The sequence below is a fragment of the Mauremys reevesii genome, linkage group 6, assembly GCF_016161935.1.
Source record: "Mauremys reevesii isolate NIE-2019 linkage group 6, ASM1616193v1, whole genome shotgun sequence".
Lineage (NCBI taxonomy): Eukaryota > Metazoa > Chordata > Testudines > Geoemydidae > Mauremys > Mauremys reevesii.
Genome location: NC_052628.1, coordinates 9,940,536 through 9,961,662, shown reverse-complemented (window position 1 = coordinate 9,961,662; position 21,127 = coordinate 9,940,536). Strand labels below are relative to the sequence as shown.

Genomic DNA, 21,127 nt, shown 5'->3' with positions numbered 1-21,127 from the left:
TCTACACATACAGACCATAAACATTAAATATAAGGTCCTAAAAGGTCAGGTAGACAGAATTATTATATTAGTTCAGTTCTGGCTCTCTGCACCAAGTTTTCATAATCCAATCCTGTTTAAGTATTATCTGTGAATCTTTAATGACTATAGCAAACATTTAGGATTCATTTACTACAGGATATACCATTAAAAAAAACCCTCATTATATAAATTGATCACTTTAAATAGTCCTCTATAATCCAGAAGCTTTCACAAATTAATCGTATGGACTTTTAGGGTGTTATAGATTATATATGTTGGCTCAGAAAGTAATTGATGCTCCAGAAGATAGCTGCTAGAAGTATAGACCAATAAGGCCTGGCTTACAAACCTTTGAAAACAAATTAAGTAACCCATATTCATTTCCACTGAGAGTACAGCAGCTGTTTAATTAGGATACCAGACTATGGGGAAAAAAGTAGAAAAGTAATAGATTATGAATATATTTTTTAATAAAACATCTTCCCAGAACTTCTGTATGACTACCATTGAACATTTATAAAATAAATTTTTCTTCCATAGACATCAGAATACCCTACAAGTGAGGCCAGAATGATCACTACATTATAGATAAACTGAAGAACTGAAAATTGGTATGACCTACCCAAAATTATCCAGCACACCTGAGGTAGACCATATAGTGATGAGTGCTGAACAAAAAAAGATAAACAAATAAATACCTGGCAATAGAAACCAGGTCTTGGGAGTCACAGACTAGTAATATATCCACTAGGGGACAATTCAGAAGAAGAAAATTAAGAGAAAGCTAAAACCATTCCCCTTTCTAGCTGAGCTGCGTGTTCCATTCTCGACTTCGGGGGCTGCCCCTAACAGCTGGAAGGATTGGATCCAGGAAACCCAGCTAGAGTATCAGATTTCCGGCAGAGCTGGGTGCTCTGTTCTTACGCTGGAGGTTGTGGAGTCTGACTGTTCCTGGTAGGAAGATGGGCTCCAGGGACCTCACAACTACAGCATGCTGTGGATCGAGACCTTTAAGCCTCTCCCTCTGCTTGGGGTTCCAACCAGAAAACCTATCCACCCTTTCCTACAGCTCAGCAATTAATCTTTCCTTTGTGGCTTGTGCTGCGATGCATGATCCCCAGTAGACTGAATTTGTAGAGACATTCGGTCAGGAAAGAATTCCTGACACGAGGTTAACCTACTGGGTCCAAAGAGATTTGGACCGTCTAATTTTCTTCCTCCAACAGCCTGTCGAGCCACAGCTGCCTTAGCGTCTCAACGTAGTGCCGGGTGGCCGACGGGGGCTGAGGGCTGCAGAGGGCGAGCCGGAGTGGCCGCCTCCCCCGATGGCGGAAGGAGCATCTTGAGCACGTGGCGCAAGGGCCACTGGGGCGGGGCAGGGCAGGGCGAGGAGAGGCCGGACGGCCGCTGGCGGGAGGACCGGCTTGAGGTGGCCCCACAGGGAGTCGGCGGCATCCTCCACCCATTGGACCCAATGGGTTGACCTGGTGGCCCAAATGCTTTCCTGACGCCATGTCCCCGCAAATGACGCCCAACGGGGGTTCCTGCTCCCCAGCGCAAGCCACGCAGGGAGGCTTAACAGTCCAGCTGGAGCACAGGCTGGGGAGGCTTTCCAGTGGGCACCCCAAGGAAGGGGAGAGGCTTAAGTGTGGGCCTACGCAGCTGGAGGAGCTCGCCAGCTCCCCGGAGGCCGGACGCCCACTCCGCAGAGCCACACGCTCCCACCCCGAAGACAAGAACCCAGCGCCCGGCTCAGACAGAAAAGCCCAGACACAGCTGGCGCTGCCCGCACCCTATCCGCCCAGCTCTCAGGGCTAGCCCCCCAAGTGGAGAATGGAGCACCCAGCTCAGATGGAAAGGAGGACTCTTGCAACTTTCTGGCTCTTTTCTTCTACCCACTCTTCTCCTGATTGGCGTGGCCTCAACGTAGCCCTCCCCGGGAGCCGAAGACGCGGGCGCTGGATTCCACCTACCGGTGCCCGACGGCACACGCACAGACACCGTTGCCTGGGGTATCGTGGCACTGGAGGAGCGCCGTTTAGAAGTGGTGAACATTTACAGGCAGGTTGGGCTTTGGCCTAAACTGCTGAGGCCAGACCACAGCCAAAGTGGCTTGTTGGTCTAGGCGTATGATTCTCGCTTAGGGTGCGAGAGGTCCCGGGTTCAAATCCCGGACAAGCCCATCTGCCCGCCCTCTCTCCGCGGGCTGTGTTTCCTCACCTACCTTCACGTCTCCACACCCTTGCCGGGCTCGCTTTTGGAAACTCCTGTGAAACACTGCTTTCCTTAGACCTACGAAAGGATTAGTTGGACCGGGGCGTGAGTCTGCTCTTGGGCGCGAGAGACCCCGGCTCCAAATTTCATCCCAGCTCTGGCCGAGCCTGTCTTTGCAGCGCACCGTGGCGGGTTCTTTCTTCCTCTCCCTCTCCAACATCCCGGAGAGGAGGGCTGCGTTAGGGTCTGCATTTGGTTCCTCGGGCCAGGTGAAGGGTTCTCACGTGCGGCGTGAGAGAGCGAGGAGGAGACCTTGGAAAGGTGAAGTCAGGCACAGTCCTTTTTCATTTCAGGGCTAACTCTGCCAGTTCTTGGGGGGCTTGGTTTGGTTTCCTTCGGCTTGGCTTGGTTCGGTTTGGTTGCGAAAAACGTGGAAATGATGATCGCTACGGCTCCAAAGAAAGGGTTTGTTGACTTTGGCGAGTCCAAGTGTCGCCGGTGCGAGAGGCCCCAGGGTCAGCTCCTGGACAAGCCCTCGCCAAAGGGTCTGTTTGCCTTTCTTTTTCCCCCAACTTTTGCCTGGGTTTTCTCCCCAATCCTGTGGCGTGAGTGGCGTTAGGGTGTAAATTTGGTTTGCTGCTCCAGGGGTGTGACAGACCCAGCGTGGAGATGACCTTGGAAAGCTGAAGAGAGCGCGGTCCTTTTCAACTTGATGCCGACAGCGGCCTGTTGTTTCTCCCAAACTTCCGGGCCGGGCGTGCGAGCCCTCCTTGGCCAGAGGGCTTCTTGGTCTAGAGGTAGGATTCTCGCTTAGGGTGCCAGAAATCCCACACAAGCCCTTGCCGTGGTTTCTTTGCTGCTCTACGGGAACTCGGGGCTGGGCTGGCGGCTCATCTTTCCCGATGGGGTGCTTTTCCTGCTCTTCTTTCCATTTGGTTAGTGTGACGGCACGGGTCGCGCACCGCTCCTGGGAATAGGCTGGCTCAGGCTGACCCCCCAACCAGCGGTAACACCCCGTCAGTTACTCCTCTGGAGCCCTCTCTCGCTCTCAGGAGCTGCCGCTCTCCTCTGTGGGATTCAGCCCTCCGGCTAGGGGCGCGTTCCCCCCCTTTCCAGCGTACAGGGCTTCCATTCTCTGTCACCACCACGGTGACCCAGGTCCCGTCGTGCCCCTCAGTGCCCTGCGCCTGGTCTAGGCCATGCTCTCGGTGGCTGGTAGGGGAACCCGGACGGGCCCTCTTCTGCGGGATCCAGTCCAGGGACCCTACGCCCAGCACTTCTGGGCTTTCTCCCCCTTGCCTGGACTGCTCCTTCCCTGGACTGCTTCCTAAAACCCTGGCTTTCCTCCTTGCTCTGGGTGTACCGGCTCCAAATCCTCCCAGGGAGCGAGTGCCCTGTCCCAGCAGCAGCCTCTGTCTCTCGCCAGCTTCCTGGCTTTCGAGGCCCTGCCTCTTCCGGCCCAGCTGAGTCCGCTTGCACTCCATCTCTGCCCCCTGGCTCTTCCTCCAGGTGCAGCCCGTGGCGTTGATAGGCCTAGCTGGCCACCTTAACGCCTTCCACAGGGAGCGTGCCCTTTCATTCAGTCGCGGGCGGGAGGGTGCCATGAGCAGCAGGCTGTGGCTTGTTGGTCTAGGAGCATGATTCTTGCTTTGGGAGCAAGAGGTCCCGGGTTCAATTCCCGGACAAGCCCTGGCACGAGGTCTCGTTGCTGGCCCGATTTGCCCCGTCTACCTTTTCTTTCTCCAACAGCCTGTCGAGCCACAGCTGCCTTAGCGTCTCAACGTAGTGCCGGGTGGCTGAGGGCTGCAGAGGCGAGCGGGTGGCGCCTCCCGATGGCGGAAGGAGCATCTTGAGCACGTGGCGCAAGGGCCACTGGGGCGGGGCAGGGCAGGGCGAGGAGAGGAGAGGCCGGACGGCCGCTGGCGGGAGGACCGGCTTGAGGTGGCCCCACAGGGAGTCGGCGGCATCCTCCACCCATTGGACCCAATGGGTTGACCTGGTGGCCCAAATGCTTTCCTGACGCCATGTCCCGCAAATGGCCTGCAGGGTTCCTGCTCCCCAGCGCAAGCCACGCAGGAGGCTTAACAGTCCAGCTGGAGCACAGGCTGGGAGGCTTTCCAGTGGGCACCCCAAGGAAGGGGAGGCTTAAGTGTGGGCCTACGCGGCTGGAGGAGCTCGCCAGCTCCCGGAGGCGGACGCCCACTCCGCAGAGCCACACGCTCCCACCCCGAAGACAAGAACCCAGCGCCCGGCTCAGACAGAAAAGCCCAGACACAGCTGGCGCTGCCCGCACCCTATCCGCCCAGCTCTCAGGGCTAGCCCCCCAAGTGGAGAATGGAGCACCCAGCTCAGATGGAAAGGAGGACTCTTGCAACTTTCTGGCTCTTTTCTTCTACCCACTCTTCTCCTGATTGGCGTGGCCTCAACGTAGCCCTCCCCGGGAGCCGAAGGCGGGCGCTGGATTCCACCTACCGGTGCCCGGCGGCTGCGCACAGACACCGTTGCCTGGGGTATCGTGGCACTGGAGGAGCGCCGTTTAGAAGTGGTGAACATTTACAGGCAGGTTGGGCTTTGGCCTAAACTGCTGAGGCCAGACCACAGCCAAAGTGGCTTGTTGGTCTAGGCGTATGATTCTCGCTTAGGGTGCGAGAGGTCCCGGTTCAAATCCCGGACAAGCCCATCTGCCCGCCCTCTCTCCCGCGGGCTGTGTTTCCTCACCTACCTTCACGTCTCCACACCCTTGCCGGGCTCGCTTTTGGAAACTCCTGTGAAACACTGCTTTCCTTAGACCTCTGAAAGGATTAGTTGGACCGGGCGTGAGTCTGCTCTTGGCGCGAGAGACCCGGCTCCAAATTTCATCCCAGCTCTGGCCGAGCCTGTCTTTGCAGCGCACCGTGGCGAGTTTTTCTTCCTCTTCCTCTCCAACATCCCGGAGAGGAGGGCTGCGTTAGGGTCTGCATTTGGTTCCTCGGGCCAGGTGAAGGGTTCTCACGTCTGGCGTGAGAGCGAGGAGGAGACCTTGGAAAGGTGAAGTCAGGCACAGTCCTTTTTCATTTCAGGGCTAACTCTGCCAGTTCTTGGGGGCTTGGTTTGGTTTCCTTCGGCTTGGCTTGGTTCGGTTTGGTTGCGAAAAGCGTGGAAATGATGATCGCTACGGCTCCAAAGAAAGGGTTTGTTGACTTTGGCGAGTCAAGTGTCGCCGGGTGCGAGAGGCCCCAGGGTCAGCTCCTGGACAAGCCCTCGCCAAAGGGTCTGTTTGCCTTTCTTTTTCCCCCAACTTTTGCCTGGGTTTTCTCCCCAATCCTGTGGCGTGAGAGTGGCGTTAGGGTGTAAATTTGGTTTGCTGCTCCAGGGGTGTGACAGACCCAGCGTGGAGATGACCTTGGAAAGCTGAAGAGAGGCGCGGTCCTTTTCAACTTGATGCCGACAGCGGCCTGTTGTTTCTCCCAAACTTCCGGGCAGGCGTGCCGAGCCCCTCCTTGGCCAGAGGGCTTCTTGGTCTAGAGGTAGGATTCTCGCTTAGGGTGCCAGAAATCCCACACAAGCCCTTGCCGTGGTTTCTTTGCTGCTCTACGGGAACTCGGGGCTGGGCTGGCGGCTCATCTTTCCCGATGGGGTGCTTTTCCTGCTCTTCTTTCCATTTGGTTAGTGTGGCGGCACGGGTCCGCGCACCGCTCCTCCTGGGAATAGGCTGGCTCAGGCTGACCCCCCAACCAGCGGTAACACCCTGTCAGTTACTCCTCTGGAGCCCCTCTCTCGCTCTCAGGAGCTGCCGCTCTCCTCTGTGGGATTCAGCCCTCCGGCTAGGGGACGCGGCGTTCCCCCTTTCCAGCGTACAGGGCTTCCATTCTCTGTCACCACCACGGTGACCCAGGTCCCGTCGTGCCCCTCAGTGCCCTGCGCCTGGTCTAGGCCATGCTCTCGGTGGCTGGTAGGGGAACCCGGACGGGCCCTCTTCTGCGGGATCAGTCCAGGGACCCTACGCCCAGCACTTCTGGGCTTTCTCCCCCTTGCCTGGACTGCTCCTTCCCTGGACTGCTTCCTAAAACCCCTGGCTTTCCTCCTTGCTCTGGGTGTACCGGCTCCAAATCCTCCCAGGGAGCGAGTGCCCTGTCCCAGCAGCAGCCTCTGTCTCTCGCCAGCTTCCTGGCTTTCGAGGCCCTGCCTCTTCCGGCCCAGCTGAGTCCGCTTGCACTCCATCTCTGCCCCCTGGCTCTTCCTCCAGGTGCAGCCCGTGGCGTTGATAGGCCTAGCTGGCCACCTTAACGCCTTCCACAGGGAGCGTGCCCTTTCATTCAGTCGCGGGCGGGAGGGTGCCATGAGCAGCAGGCTGTGGCTTGTTGGTCTAGGAGCATGATTCTTGCTTTGGGAGCAAGAGGTCCCGGGTTCAATTCCCGGACAAGCCCTGGCACGAGGTCTCGTTGCTGGCCCGATTTGCCCCGTCTACCTTTTCTTTCTCCAACAGCCTGTCGAGCCACAGCTGCCTTAGCGTCTCAACGTAGTGCCGGGTGGCTGAGGGCTGCAGAGGCGAGCGGGTGGCCGCCTCCCCCGATGGCGGAAGGAGCATCTTGAGCACGTGGCGCAAGGGCCACTGGGGCGGGGCAGGGCAGGGCGAGGAGAGGCCGGACGGCCGCTGGCGGGAGGACCGGCTTGAGGTGGCCCCACAGGGAGTCGGCGGCATCCTCCACCCATTGGACCCAATGGGTTGACCTGGTGGCCCAAATGCTTTCCTGACGCCATGTCCCGCAAATGGCATGCAGGGGTTCCTGCTCCCCAGCGCCAAGCCACGCAGGAGGCTTAACAGTCCAGCTGGAGCACAGGCTGGGGAGGCTTTCCAGTGGGCACCCCAAGGAAGGGGAGAGGCTTAAGTGTGGGCCTACGCAGCTGGAGGAGCTCGCCAGCTCCCCGGAGGCCGGACGCCCACTCCGCAGAGCCACACGCTCCCACCCCGAAGACAAGAACCCAGCGCCCGGCTCAGACAGAAAAGCCCAGACACAGCTGGCGCTGCCCGCACCCTATCCGCCCAGCTCTCAGGGCTAGCCCCAAGTGGAGAATGGAGCACCCAGCTCAGATGAAAAGGAGGACTATTGCAACTTTCTGGCTATTTTCATCTACCCACACTTATAATGATTGGCGTGGCATCAACGTAGCCCACCCGGGAGCCGAAGGCGGGCGCTGGATTCCACCTACCGGTGCCCGGCGGCTGCGCACAGACACCGTTGCCTGGGGTATCGTGGCACTGGAGGAGCGCCGTTTAGAAGTGGTGAACATTTACAGGCAGGTTGGGCTTTGGCCTAAACTGCTGAGGCCAGACCACAGCCAAAGTGGCTTGTTGGTCTAGGCGTATGATTCTCGCTTAGGGTGCGAGAGGTCCCGGGTTCAAATCCCGGACAAGCCCATCTGCCCGCCCTCTCTCCCGCGGGCTGTGTTTCCTCACCTACCTTCACGTCTCCACACCCTTGCCGGGCTCGCTTTTGGAAACTCCTGTGAAACACTGCTTTCCTTAGACCTACGAAAGGATTAGTTGGACCGGGGCGTGAGTCTGCTCTTGGCGCGAGACCCCGGCTCCAAATTTCATCCCAGCTCTGGCCGAGCCTGTCTTTGCAGCGCACCGTGGCGGGTTTTTTCTTCCTCTTCCTCTCCAACATCCCGGAGAGGGAGGGCTGCGTTAGGGTCTGCATTTGGTTCCTCGGGCCAGGTGAAGGGTTCTCACGTACGGCGTGAGAGAGCGAGAGAGACCTTGGAAAGGTGAAGTCAGGCACAGTCCTTTTTTTCATTTCCGGGCTAACTCTGCCCGTTCTTGGGGGGCTGGGTTGGGTTTCCTTCGGCTTGGCTTGGTTCGGTTTGGTTGCGAAAAACGTGGAGATGATGTTCGGTACGGCGCCAAAGAAAGGGTTTGTTGACTTTGGCGAGTCAAGTGTCGGGTGCGAGAGGCCCCAGGGTCAGCTCCTGGACAAGCCCTCGCCAAAGGGTCTGTTTGCCTTTCTTTTTTTCCCCCAACTTTTGCCTGGGTTTTTCTCCCCAATCCTGTGGCGTGAGAGTGGCGTTAGGGTGTAAATTTGGTTTGCTGCTCCAGGGGTGTGACAGACCCAGCGTGGAGATGACCTTGGAAAGCTGAAGAGGCGCGGTCCTTTTCAACTTGATGCCGACAGCGGCCTGTTGTTTCTCCCAAACTTCCGGGCAGGGCGTGCCGAGCCCCTCCTTGGCCAGAGGGGCTTCTTGGTCTAGAGGTAGGATTCTCGCTTAGGGTGCCAGAAATCCCACACAAGCCCTTGCCGTGGTTTCTTTGCTGCTCTACGGGGAACTCGGGGCTGGGCTGGCGGCTCATCTTTCCCCGATGGGGTGCTTTTCCTGCTCTTCTTTCCATTTGGTTAGTGTGACGGCACGGGTCCGCGCACCGCTCCTCCTGGGAATAGGCTGGCTCAGGCTGACCCCCCAACCAGCGGTAACACCCTGTCAGTTACTCCTCTGGAGCCCCTCTCTCGCTCTCAGGAGCTGCCGCTCTCCTCTGTGGGATTCAGCCCTCCGGCTAGGGGACGCGGCGTTCCCCCCCTTTCCAGCGTACAGGGCTTCCATTCTCTGTCACCACCACGGTGACCCAGGTCCCGTCGTGCCCCTCAGTGCCCTGCGCCTGGTCTAGGCCATGCTCTCGGTGGCTGGTAGGGGAACCCGGACGGGCCCTCTTCTGCGGGATCCAGTCCAGGGACCCTACGCCCAGCACTTCTGGGCTTTCTCCCCCTTGCCTGGACTGCTCCTTCCCTGGACTGCTTCCTAAAACCCCTGGCTTTCCTCCTTGCTCTGGGTGTACCGGCTCCAAATCCTCCCAGGGAGCGAGTGCCCTGTCCCAGCAGCAGCCTCTGTCTCTCGCCAGCTTCCTGGCTTTCGAGGCCCTGCCTCTTCCGGCCCAGCTGAGTCCGCTTGCACTCCATCTCTGCCCCCTGGCTCTTCCTCCAGGTGCAGCCCGTGGCGTTGATAGGCCTAGCTGGCCACCTTAACGCCTTCCACAGGGAGCGTGCCCTTTCATTCAGTCGCGGGCGGGAGGGTGCCATGAGCAGCAGGCTGTGGCTTGTTGGTCTAGGAGCATGATTCTTGCTTTGGGAGCAAGAGGTCCCGGGTTCAATTCCCGGACAAGCCCTGGCACGAGGTCTCGTTGCTGGCCCGATTTGCCCCGTCTACCTTTTCTTTCTCCAACAGCCTGTCGAGCCACAGCTGCCTTAGCGTCTCAACGTAGTGCCGGGTGGCTGAGGGCTGCAGAGGGCGAGCCGGAGTGGCCGCCTCCCCCGATGGCGGAAGGAGCATCTTGAGCACGTGGCGCAAGGGCCACTGGGGCGGGGCAGGGCAGGGCGAGGAGAGGCCGGACGGCCGCTGGCGGGAGGACCGGCTTGAGGTGGCCCCACAGGGAGTCGGCGGCATCCTCCACCCATGGGACCCAATGGGTTGACCTGGTGGCCCAAATGCTTTCCTGGCGCCATGTCCCCGCAAATGGCGCCCAGCAGGGGTTCCTGCTCCCAAGCGCAAGCCACGCGGAGGCTTAACAGTCCAGCTGGAGCACAGGCTGGGAGGCTTTCAGTGGGCACCCCAAGGAAGGAGAGGCTTAAGTGTGGGCCTACGCGGCTGGAGGAGCTCGCCAGCTCCCGGAGGCGGACGCCCACTCCGCAGAGCCACACGCTCCCACCCGAAGACAAGAACCCAGCGCCCGGCTCAGACAGAAAAGCCCAGACACAGCTGGCGCTGCCCGCACCTATCCGCCCAGCTCTCAGGGCTAGCCCCAAGTGGAGAATGGAGCACCCAGCTCAGATGGAAAGGAGGACTCTTGCAACTTTCAGGCACATTTCTTCTACCCACTCTTCTCCTGATTGGCGTGGCCTCAGCGTAGCCCTCCCGGGAGCCGAAGGCGGGCGCTGGATTCCACCTACCGGTGCCCGGCGGCTGCGCACAGACACCGTTGCCTGGGGTATCGTGGCACTGGAGGAGCGCCGTTTAGAAGTGGTGAACATTTACAGGCAGGTTGGGCTTTGGCCTAAACTGCTGAGGCCAGACCACAGCCAAAGTGGCTTGTTGGTCTAGGCGTATGATTCTCGCTTAGGGTGCGAGAGGTCCCGGGTTCAAATCCCGGACAAGCCCATCTGCCCGCCCTCTCTCCCGCGGGCTGTGTTTCCTCACCTACCTTCACGTCTCCACACCCTTGCCGGGCTCGCTTTTGGAAACTCCTGTGAAACACTGCTTTCCTTAGACCTACGAAAGGATTAGTTGGACCGGGGCGTGAGTCTGCTCTTGGCGCGAGACCCGGCTCCAAATTTCATCCCAGCTCTGGCCGAGCCTGTCTTTGCAGCGCACCGTGGCGGGTTTTTCTTCCTCTTCCTCTCCAACATCCCGGAGAGGAGGGCTGCGTTAGGGTCTGCATTTGGTTCCTCGGGCCAGGTGAAGGGTTCTCACGTCTGGCGTGAGAGCGAGGAGGAGACCTTGGAAAGGTGAAGTCAGGCACAGTCCTTTTTTTCATTTCAGGGCTAACTCTGCCAGTTCTTGGGGGGCTTGGTTTGGTTTCCTTCGGCTTGGCTTGGTTCGGTTTGGTTGCGAAAAACGTGGAAATGATGATCGCTACGGCTCCAAAGAAAGGGTTTGTTGACTTTGGCGAGTCCAAGTGTCGCTTCGGGTGCGAGAGGCCCCAGGGTCAGCTCCTGGACAAGCCCTCGCCAAAGGGTCTGTTGCCTTTCTTTTTCCCCCAACTTTTGCCTGGGTTTTCTCCCCAATCCTGTGGCGTGAGTGGCGTTAGGGTGTAAATTTGGTTTGCTGCTCCAGGGGTGTGACAGACCCAGCGTGGAGATGACCTTGGAAAGCTGAAGAGAGGCGCGGTCCTTTTCAACTTGATGCCGACAGCGGCCTGTTGTTTCTCCCAAACTTCCGGGCCGGGGCGTGCCGAGTCCCTCCTTGGCCAGAGGGGCTTCTTGGTCTAGAGGTAGGATTCTCGCTTAGGGTGCCAGAAATCCCACACAAGCCCTTGCCGTGGTTTCTTTGCTGCTCTACGGGGAACTCGGGGCTGGGCTGGCGGCTCATCTTTCCCCGATGGGGTGCTTTTCCTGCTCTTCTTTCCATTTGGTTAGTGTGACGGCACGGGTCCGCGCACCGCTCCTCCTGGGAATAGGCTGGCTCAGGCTGACCCCCCAACCAGCGGTAACACCCCGTCAGTTACTCCTCTGGAGCCCCTCTCTCGCTCTCAGGAGCTGCCGCTCTCCTCTGTGGGATTCAGCCCTCCGGCTAGGGGACGCGGCGTTCCCCCCCTTTCCAGCGTACAGGGCTTCCATTCTCTGTCACCACCACGGTGACCCAGGTCCCGTCGTGCCCCTCAGTGCCCTGCGCCTGGTCTAGGCCATGCTCTCGGTGGCTGGTAGGGGAACCCGGACGGGCCCTCTTCTGCGGGATCCAGTCCAGGGACCCTACGCCCAGCACTTCTGGGCTTTCTCCCCCTTGCCTGGACTGCTCCTTCCCTGGACTGCTTCCTAAAACCCCTGGCTTTCCTCCTTGCTCTGGGTGTACCGGCTCCAAATCCTCCCAGGAGGCGAGTGCCCTGTCCCAGCAGCAGCCTCTGTCTCTCGCCAGCTTCCTGGCTTTGAGGCCCTGCCTCTTCCGGCCCAGCTGAGTCCGCTTGCACTCCATCTCTGCCCCCTGGCTCTTCCTCCAGGTGCAGCCCGTGGCGTTGATAGGCCTAGCTGGCCACCTTAACGCCTTCCACAGGGAGCGTGCCCTTTCATTCAGTCGCGGGGGAGGGTGCCATGAGCAGCAGGCTGTGGCTTGTTGGTCTAGGAGCATGATTCTTGCTTTGGGAGCAAGAGGTCCCGGGTTCAATTCCCGGACAAGCCCTGGCACGAGGTCTCGTTGCTGGCCCGATTTGCCCCGTCTACCTTTTCTTTCTCCAACAGCCTGTCGAGCCACAGCTGCCTTAGCGTCTCAACGTGGTGCCGGGTGGCTGAGGGCTGCAGAGGGCGAGCCGGGTGGCCGCCTCCCGATGGCGGAAGGAGCATCTTGAGCACGTGGCGCAAGGGCCACTGGGGCGGGCGGGGCAGGGCAGGGCGAGGAGAGGCCGGACGGCCGCTGGCGGGAGGACCGGCTTGAGGTGGCCCCACAGGAGTCGGCGGCATCCTCCACCCATTGGACCCAATGGGTTGACCTGGTGGCCCAAATGCTTTCCTGACGCCATGTCCCGCAAATGGCGCCCAGCAGGGGTTCCTGCTCCCAGCGCCAAGCCACGCAGGAGGCTTAACAGTCCAGCTGGAGCACAGGCTGGGAGGCTTTCCAGTGGGCACCCCAAGGAAGGGAGAGGCTTAAGTGTGGGCCTACGCGGCTGGAGGAGCTCGCCAGCTCCCGGAGGCGGACGCCCACTCCGCAGAGCCACACGCTCCCACCCGAAGACAAGAACCCAGCGCCCGGCTCAGACAGAAAAGCCCAGACACAGCTGGCGCTGCCCGCACCCTATCCGCCCAGCTCTCAGGGCTAGCCCCAAGTGGAGAATGGAGCACCCAGCTCAGATGGAAAGGAGGACTCTTGCAACTTTCTGGCTCTTTTCTTCTACCCACTCTTCTCCTGATTGGCGTGGCCTCAGCGTAGCCCTCCCGGGGCGAAGGCGGGCGCTGGATTCCACCTACCGGTGCCCGGCGGCTGCACGCACAGACACCGTTGCCTGGGGTATCGTGGCACTGGAGGAGCGCCGTTTAGAAGTGGTGAACATTTACAGGCAGGTTGGGCTTTGGCCTAAACTGCTGAGGCCAGACCCCAGCCAAAGTGGCTTGTTGGTCTAGGCGTATGATTCTCGCTTAGGGTGCGAGAGGTCCCGGGTTCAAATCCCGGACAAGCCCATCTGCCCGCCCTCTCTCCCGCGGGCTGTGTTTCCTCACCTACCTTCACGTCTCCACACCCTTGCCGGGCTCGCTTTTGGAAACTCCTGTGAAACACTGCTTTCCTTAGACCTACGAAAGGATTAGTTGGACCGGGGCGTGAGTCTGCTCTTGGGCGCGAGACCCGGCTCCAAATTTCATCCCAGCTCTGGCCGAGCCTGTCTTTGCAGCGCACCGTGGCGGGTTTTTTCTTCCTCTTCCTCTCCAACATCCCGGAGAGGGAGGGCTGCGTTAGGGTCTGCATTTGGTTCCTCGGGCCAGGTGAAGGGTTCTCACGTACGGCGTGAGAGAGCGAGGAGACCTTGGAAAGGTGAAGTCAGGCACAGTCCTTTTTTTCATTTCAGGGCTAACTCTGCCAGTTCTTGGGGGGCTTGGTTTGGTTTCCTTCGGCTTGGCTTGGTTCGGTTTGGTTGCGAAAAAGCGTGGAAATGATGATCGCTACGGCTCCAAAGAAAGGGTTTGTTGACTTTGGCGAGTCAAGTGTCGCCGGTGCGAGAGGCCCCAGGGTCAGCTCCTGGACAAGCCCTCGCCAAAGGGTCTGTTGCCTTTCTTTTTCCCCAACTTTTGCCTGGGTTTTCTCCCCAATCCTGTGGCGTGAGTGGCGTTAGGGTGTAAATTTGGTTTGCTGCTCCAGGGGTGTGACAGACCCAGCGTGGAGATGACCTTGGAAAGCTGAAGAGAGGCGCGGTCCTTTTCAACTTGATGCCGACAGCGGCCTGTTGTTTCTCCCAAACTTCGGGCAGGCGTGCGAGCCCCTCCTTGGCCAGAGGGCTTCTTGGTCTAGAGGTAGGATTCTCGCTTAGGGTGCCAGAAATCCCACACAAGCCCTTGCCGTGGTTTCTTTGCTGCTCTACGGGAACTCGGGGCTGGGCTGGCGGCTCATCTTTCCCGATGGGGTGCTTTTCCTGCTCTTCTTTCCATTTGGTTAGTGTGACGGCACGGGTCCGCGCACCGCTCCTCCTGGGAATAGGCTGGCTCAGGCTGACCCCCCAACCAGCGGTAACACCCCGTCAGTTACTCCTCTGGAGCCCCTCTCTCGCTCTCAGGAGCTGCCGCTCTCCTCTGTGGGATTCAGCCCTCCGGCTAGGGGACGCGGCGTTCCCCCTTTCAGCGTACAGGGCTTCCATTCTCTGTCACCACCACGGTGACCCAGGTCCCGTCGTGCCCCTCAGTGCCCTGCGCCTGGTCTAGGCCATGCTCTCGGTGGCTGGTAGGGAACCCGGACGGGCCCTCTTCTGCGGGATCAGTCCAGGGACCCTCGCCCAGCACTTCTGGGCTTTCTCCCCCTTGCCTGGACTGCTCCTTCCTGGACTGCTTCCTAAAACCCTGGCTTTCCTCCTTGCTCTGGGTGTACCGGCTCCAAATCCTCCCAGGGGCGAGTGCCCTGTCCCAGCAGCAGCCTCTGTCTCTCGCCAGCTTCCTGGCTTTGAGGCCCTGCCTCTTCCGGCCCAGCTGAGTCCGCTTGCACTCCATCTCTGCCCCCTGGCTCTTCCTCCAGGTGCAGCCCGTGGCGTTGATAGGCCTAGCTGGCCACCTTAACGCCTTCCACAGGGAGCGTGCCCTTTCATTCAGTCGCGGGCGGGAGGGTGCCATGAGCAGCAGGCTGTGGCTTGTTGGTCTAGGAGCATGATTCTTGCTTTGGGAGCAAGAGGTCCCGGGTTCAATTCCCGGACAAGCCCTGGCACGAGGTCTCGTTGCTGGCCCGATTTGCCCCGTCTACCTTTTCTTTCTCCAACAGCCTGTCGAGCCACAGCTGCCTTAGCGTCTCAACGTAGTGCCGGGTGGCTGAGGGCTGCAGAGGGCGAGCGGGTGGCCGCCTCCCCCGATGGCGGAAGGAGCATCTTGAGCACGTGGCGCAAGGGCCACTGGGGCGGGGCGGGGCAGGGCAGGGCGAGGAGAGGCCGGACGGCCGCTGGCGGGAGGACCGGCTTGAGGTGGCCCCACAGGGAGTCGGCGGCATCCTCCACCCATTGGACCCAATGGGTTGACCTGGTGGCCCAAATGCTTTCCTGACGCCATGTCCCTGCAAATGACGCCCAACGGGGTTCCTGCTCCCAGCGCAAGCCACGCAGGAGGCTTAACAGTCCAGCTGGAGCACAGGCTGGGAGGCTTTCCAGTGGGCACCCCAAGGAAGGGAGAGGCTTAAGTGTGGGCCTACGCGGCTGGAGGAGCTCGCCAGCTCCCGGAGGCGGACGCCCACTCCGCAGAGCCACACGCTCCCACCCCGAAGACAAGAACCCAGCGCCCGGCTCAGACAGAAAAGCCCAGACACAGCTGGCGCTGCCCGCACCCTATCCGCCCAGCTCTCAGGGCTAGCCCCCCAAGTGGAGAATGGAGCACCCAGCTCAGATGGAAAGGAGGACTCTTGCAACTTTCTGGCTCTTTTCTTCTACCCACTCTTCTCCTGATTGGCGTGGCCTCAACGTAGCCCTCCCCGGGAGCCGAAGACGCGGGCGCTGGAGTCCACCTACCGGTGCCCGACGGCTGCGCACAGACACCGTTGCCTGGGGTATCGTGGCACTGGAGGAGCGCCGTTTAGAAGTGGTGAACATTTACAGGCAGGTTGGGCTTTGGCCTAAACTGCTGAGGCCAGACCACAGCCAAAGTGGCTTGTTGGTCTAGGCGTATGATTCTCGCTTAGGGTGCGAGAGGTCCCGGGTTCAAATCCCGGACAAGCCCATCTGCCCGCCCTCTCTCCCGCGGGCTGTGTTTCCTCACCTACCTTCACGTCTCCACACCCTTGCCGGGCTCGCTTTTGGAAACTCCTGTGAAACACTGCTTTCCTTAGACCTCTGAAAGGATTAGTTGGACCGGGCGTGAGTCTGCTCTTGGGCGCGAGACCCGGCTCCAAATTTCATCCCAGCTCTGGCCGAGCCTGTCTTTGCAGCGCACCGTGGCGGGTTTTTCTTCCTCTTCCTCTCCAACATCCCGGAGAGGAGGGCTGCGTTAGGGTCTGCATTTGGTTCCTCGGGCCAGGTGAAGGGTTCTCACGTGCGGCGTGAGAGAGCGAGAGGAGACCTTGGAAAGGTGAAGTCAGGCACAGTCCTTTTTTTCATTTCAGGGCTAACTCTGCCAGTTCTTGGGGGGCTTGGTTTGGTTTCCTTCGGCTTGGCTTGGTTCGGTTTGGTTGCGAAAAACGTGGAAATGATGATCGCTACGGCTCCAAAGAAAGGGTTTGTTGACTTTGGCGAGTACAAGTGTCGCTGCGGGTGCCAGCCGCCCCAGGGTCACCGCCTGGACCACCCCTCGCCAAAGGGTCTGTCTGCCTTTCTGATTTTCCCCCCACTTTCGCCTGGGTCTCTCTCCCCAATCCTGTGGCGTGAGAGTGGCGTTAGGGTGTAAATTTGGTTTGCTGCTCCAGGGGTGTGACAGACCCAGCGTGGAGATGACCTTGGAAAGCTGAAGAGAGGCGCGGTCCTTTTCAACTTGATGCCGACAGCGGCCTGTTGTTTCTCCCAAACTTCCGGGCCGGGGCGTGCCGAGCCCCTCCTTGGCCAGAGGGCTTCTTGGTCTAGAGGTAGGATTCTCGCTTAGGGTGCCAGAAATCCCACACAAGCCCTTGCCGTGGTTTCTTTGCTGCTCTACGGGGAACTCGGGGCTGGGCTGGCGGCTCATCTTTCCCCGATGGGGTGCTTTTCCTGCTCTTCTTTCCATTTGGTTAGTGTGACGGCACGGGTCCGCGCACCGCTCCTCCTGGGAATAGGCTGGCTCAGGCTGACCCCCCAACCAGCGGTAACACCCCGTCAGTTACTCCTCTGGAGCCCCTCTCTCGCTCTCAGGAGCTGCCGCTCTCCTCTGTGGGATTCAGCCCTCCGGCTAGGGGACGCGGCGTTCCCCCCCTTTCCAGCGTACAGGGCTTCCATTCTCTGTCACCACCACGGTGACCCAGGTCCCGTCGTGCCCCTCAGTGCCCTGCGCCTGGTCTAGGCCATGCTCTCGGTGGCTGGTAGGGGAACCCGGACGGGCCCTCTTGTGACGGAGCGATTCTGGCGGAACCCAACTGAGAGTGCCAAATCAGGACCAATTGCTTAAACAGGGCAGTTACAGCCCTAGGCTGGGGCTTTTCCACCTCTAAGGCAAACCAAACCAGCCAGACAAAAAGGACTTTCCTCCTTGCACTGGCTGTACTGCATTTCCAAATCCTCCCAGGAGCGCAGTGCCCTGTCCCAGCAGCACTCGCCTCTGTAGTTATGAAAACCAACACCCCAATAAAAGAAAAGGTTCCCTCGATCCCAAAGGACCAAGCCCCAGACCCAGGTCAATATACACATCAGATCTTACCCACAAATCACGCTGTTGCCAATCCTTTAGAATCTAAAATCTAAAGGTTTATTTGCAAAGGGAAAAAGGTAGAGATGAGAGGTAGAATTGGTTAAATGCAATCAATTACCTACAGTAATGGCAAAGTTCTTAGTTCAGGCTTGCAGCAGTGCTGGAGTAAAACTGCAGGTTTAGATTAAGTCTCTGGAGAGCATCCCCCACTGGGATGGGTCCTTCAGTCCCTTGTGTAAAGCTTCAGTTTGTAGCAAAGTCCCTCCAGAGGTCAGAAGCAGGATTGAAGACCAGATGGAGATGAGGCATTAGGCTTATATAGACTTTTCCAGGTGTAAGAATCCCTTTGTCTTCACTGTGGAAATTTACAGCAAAAAACATGGAGTCTGGAGTCACATGGGCCAGCCCCTGCATACTTTGCTGAGTCACAAGGCGTGTCTGCCTTCTCTCCATGGGTCAATTATGTAGCTGATGGCTCTTTAATGGGCCATTAAGCCAGCTATGCCGGGCTAACATCAGCTTGTCTGGGACACTTCCCAGAGGCAGAGCAGAATACAAACTATAGACATTACAGACCCAATACTTATAACTTTAACTACAAAATGATACACAGACATACAGACAGCATAATCACAACCAGCAACCCAGAACCTGGTCTTAGACACCTCACATGACCCCCCTTACTTAGGATTTGGTGCCACTACAGGACCTTGGTTGCAACCCATGTTCTATATGGTCCCCGTTTACATCAATAACGTCACACCCCCAACGCAAAAGTGATGCAGGAAGGGATGACAAAACATCGCTGACTGCATCCTAAGAGCTCCCCACTCTGGACAATGCATCAGCCACGATATTTTCCTTCCCCTTTATGAGGACTATATCCATTTCATACTCTTGAAGGGCCAAACTCCAGCGCAGCAATCTGGAGTTGGTACCTTTGGCCTTGTGCAGCCAGACCAGAGGGGCATGATCACTCAACACAGTGAAACTTTTGTTGTACAAATAGGGCCTAAGCTGCTTGACAGCCCAGACAATGGCATAACATTCCTTCTCAATGGTAGCATAATTTTGCTCAGTGGGGGACAATTTCTTGCTTAGATACGCCACGGGATGTCTTTTATCCCTTCCCTTCCCTTCTTGCATCAGTACTGCCCCAAGCCCGATATTGGAAGCATCTGTACACAGCAGAAAAGGTTTGCTGAAATCTGGGCTGGCCAAAACTGCTCTTTAGCCAAAGCACTCTTGATGCTTTGAAATGCCTACTCACAGGCCTCTAGCCATAGCACCTGGTCTGGTTTTTCCTTTCTCGTTAAGTCTGTGATGGGAACAACAATGTCATTGAATCCCTTTACAAACCTCCTGTAATAGTTGGCCAGACGAATGAATGAGTGGACCTGCTTCTTAGTTCTAGGGAGAGGCCAGTTTTTAATGGCCTCCACCTTCAAAGGCTCAGGGCGCAGTTGCCCATTGCCCACCCTGTGCCCTAGGTAGGTCACCTCAGCAGCTCCCATTCTGCATTTAGACACCTTAACAGTTAGATTGGCCTCTCTGAGCCGGTGCAGCACAACCCCTATGTGGTTAAGGTGATCTTGCCACGAACTGCTGAATATGGCCAGGTCGTCTATATAGGCCCTGGCAAAAGACTCTAATCCCCGTAGGACCTCATTTATAAGTCTCATGAAAGTAGCCCCTGAATTACGCATCCCAAAGGGCAACACTTTGAACTCATACAGGCCAGATTCCACTATGAAAGCGGATTTTTCTTGTGCATCAGCATCTAGGGGAATTTGCCAATATCCCCTAGTCAAATCCAGGGTGCTTATAAACTTTGCCCCCCCCAGTGTATCCAATAGATCCTCTATTCTGGGTGTGGGGTAAGGGTCAGGCTGAGTGATCGCATTTAGCTTCCTGTAATCCACACAAAACCTCATGGTTTTATCCTTCTTTGGCACCATCACAATGGGAGAGGCCCAGGGGCTCATGGGTGGTAATTACCCCATTGTCAGCATGCTTTTTACTTCCTCCTGGATCTGCCTTTGCATCTCTCCTTTGGCCCTGTAAGCTCTGCTGGGAGCTGGGCGGGGACCCACCGTCTGAATGGAGTGTGTCATCCTATCAGTGAGCCCTGGCCTGTTGGAGAAGGTTCGCTTGTGGTGTGTTAACAACATTAGCAGCTCCTTTCTTTGAGGGGGGGATAAACCCTCCCCCATCTCAATGCTTTCAAGAGGCGTCTCTTCCTGGCTTTCAGCAACCATGTCAATCAAAGGGACAGACACTGCCTCTTCCTCAGCACAACAGATCATGTTCACATTTACCTCCCTTGCATGATAAGCCTTCATTCTGTTCACATGCACTGTCTGCACGCTCCCCTGGAGCTCTGGCTTTCCCACGTCATAGGTCACCTCATTAAAATACACCACTACCTCCATGGGCCTGATCCAAACATCTTTCATTTTGTTCCTCCGGACAGGATCTAGCACCAACACCATGTCCCCTATTTCAAACGCTCTCTCCTTAGCATCTTTATCATACCAGGCTTTCTGAGAATCCTGGCTCTCTTTCAGATTCTGCTCAACCAACTTCATCATCTCCTGCAAACTCTCCTTGAACTGAGCCACATACTCAGCCACTGGCTGCTCTGTCTCCTTCACATTACCTTCCCACGAGTCACGGACCAAATCTAGGGGCCCCCGGACCTGCCTCCCATAGAGCAGCTCAAAGGGAGCAAACCCTGTAGACTCTTGGGGCACACTCCTGTACGCATACAATACGGCAGCAGAACATCCCAGTCATTCTGGCGTCTATCAACGTACATTTTCAGCATAGACTTTAGGGTTCCATTGAACCTTTCCACTAGGCCATTAGTCTGGGGGTGGTAGGAGCAGCCTTCAGGTGCTTTACCCACATAACTCCCACAACTGCTTGAAAACCACGGACATGAAGTTAGACCCACGGTCAGACAATATTTCTTTAGGAAAACCCACCCTGCTGAAAATAGAGAACAAGGCCACTGCCACTGTCTCTGCCTCAATATTAGCCAAGGCTACAGCCTCAGGATATCTGGTAGCAAAATCTACCAATACCAGAATGTATTTCTTCCCATTTCTGGAGGGTCTTGGGAATGGCCCCACAATATCCACAGCCACTCTGGCAAAAGCCTCCCCAATAACAGGCAGAGGCTGGAGGGCACCTTGCTAGGCCCCCTTAACCCCTTACGCTTCTGGCACAGTTCACAGCTCCTGCAGTAATCTCTCACCGACCCAAAGAGGTGAGGCCAGTAGAAATTTTGCTCTAGCCTGTCACATGTTTTGCCTACACCCAGATGTCCTGCAAATGGACCATCATGAGCCAACTTCAACAAATCACCGGTAACTCTCCGGTACCACAAGCTGTTTGTGAGCTGCTGCTTGGGAATATTCTTCCTTCCCTGGGCGGCTCCCTATACAACAGCCCATCCTGCATGAAAAACCTGCCTCTCTCTTCACTGGCTGGGACCTGACTTTGGGCATCATTCCTGGCTCTCTCCAGAGATATATCACTTTGCTGAGCCGCAATGAATTCATTTTGGGTTTTGTTTGAATTTAGAGCCATCTCTGAAACTTCAGACAAATCCTCACCTGCTTCATCATGAGAGACACTCTCTGTCTGTTCGCCGTCTCTCCACCCGGCCTCAGCTAAGGTATCTGTCCCAGGCACCAACTCTTTCTGCGACCTGGTCACCACATTCA

The 21,127-nt window shown here is 57.6% G+C and overlaps 10 non-coding genes across 10 annotated transcripts; all 10 read left to right on the top strand.

The window, feature by feature from the left end:
- The first annotated feature begins 2,131 nt into the window (after nt 1–2,131).
- TRNAP-AGG lies at nt 2,132–2,203 on the top strand. The gene has a single exon. It is a non-coding gene; the product is annotated as a tRNA-Pro (tRNA).
- Nucleotides 2,204–3,853: 1,650 nt separating this feature from the next.
- Nucleotides 3,854–3,925, top strand: TRNAP-UGG. The gene has a single exon. It is a non-coding gene; the product is annotated as a tRNA-Pro (tRNA).
- Nucleotides 3,926–6,569: 2,644 nt separating this feature from the next.
- TRNAP-UGG lies at nt 6,570–6,641 on the top strand. The gene has a single exon. It is a non-coding gene; the product is annotated as a tRNA-Pro (tRNA).
- Nucleotides 6,642–7,561: 920 nt separating this feature from the next.
- TRNAP-AGG lies at nt 7,562–7,633 on the top strand. The gene has a single exon. It is a non-coding gene; the product is annotated as a tRNA-Pro (tRNA).
- A 1,665-nt stretch (nt 7,634–9,298) lies between these two features.
- Nucleotides 9,299–9,370, top strand: TRNAP-UGG. Its single transcript has one exon. It is a non-coding gene; the product is annotated as a tRNA-Pro (tRNA).
- Nucleotides 9,371–10,287: 917 nt separating this feature from the next.
- Nucleotides 10,288–10,359, top strand: TRNAP-AGG. Its single transcript has one exon. It is a non-coding gene; the product is annotated as a tRNA-Pro (tRNA).
- Nucleotides 10,360–12,021: 1,662 nt separating this feature from the next.
- On the top strand, nt 12,022–12,093 carry TRNAP-UGG. The gene has a single exon. It is a non-coding gene; the product is annotated as a tRNA-Pro (tRNA).
- A 920-nt stretch (nt 12,094–13,013) lies between these two features.
- Nucleotides 13,014–13,085, top strand: TRNAP-AGG. The gene has a single exon. It is a non-coding gene; the product is annotated as a tRNA-Pro (tRNA).
- A 1,646-nt stretch (nt 13,086–14,731) lies between these two features.
- Nucleotides 14,732–14,803, top strand: TRNAP-UGG. The gene has a single exon. It is a non-coding gene; the product is annotated as a tRNA-Pro (tRNA).
- Nucleotides 14,804–15,731: 928 nt separating this feature from the next.
- TRNAP-AGG lies at nt 15,732–15,803 on the top strand. The gene has a single exon. It is a non-coding gene; the product is annotated as a tRNA-Pro (tRNA).
- Nucleotides 15,804–21,127: the final 5,324 nt, after the last annotated feature.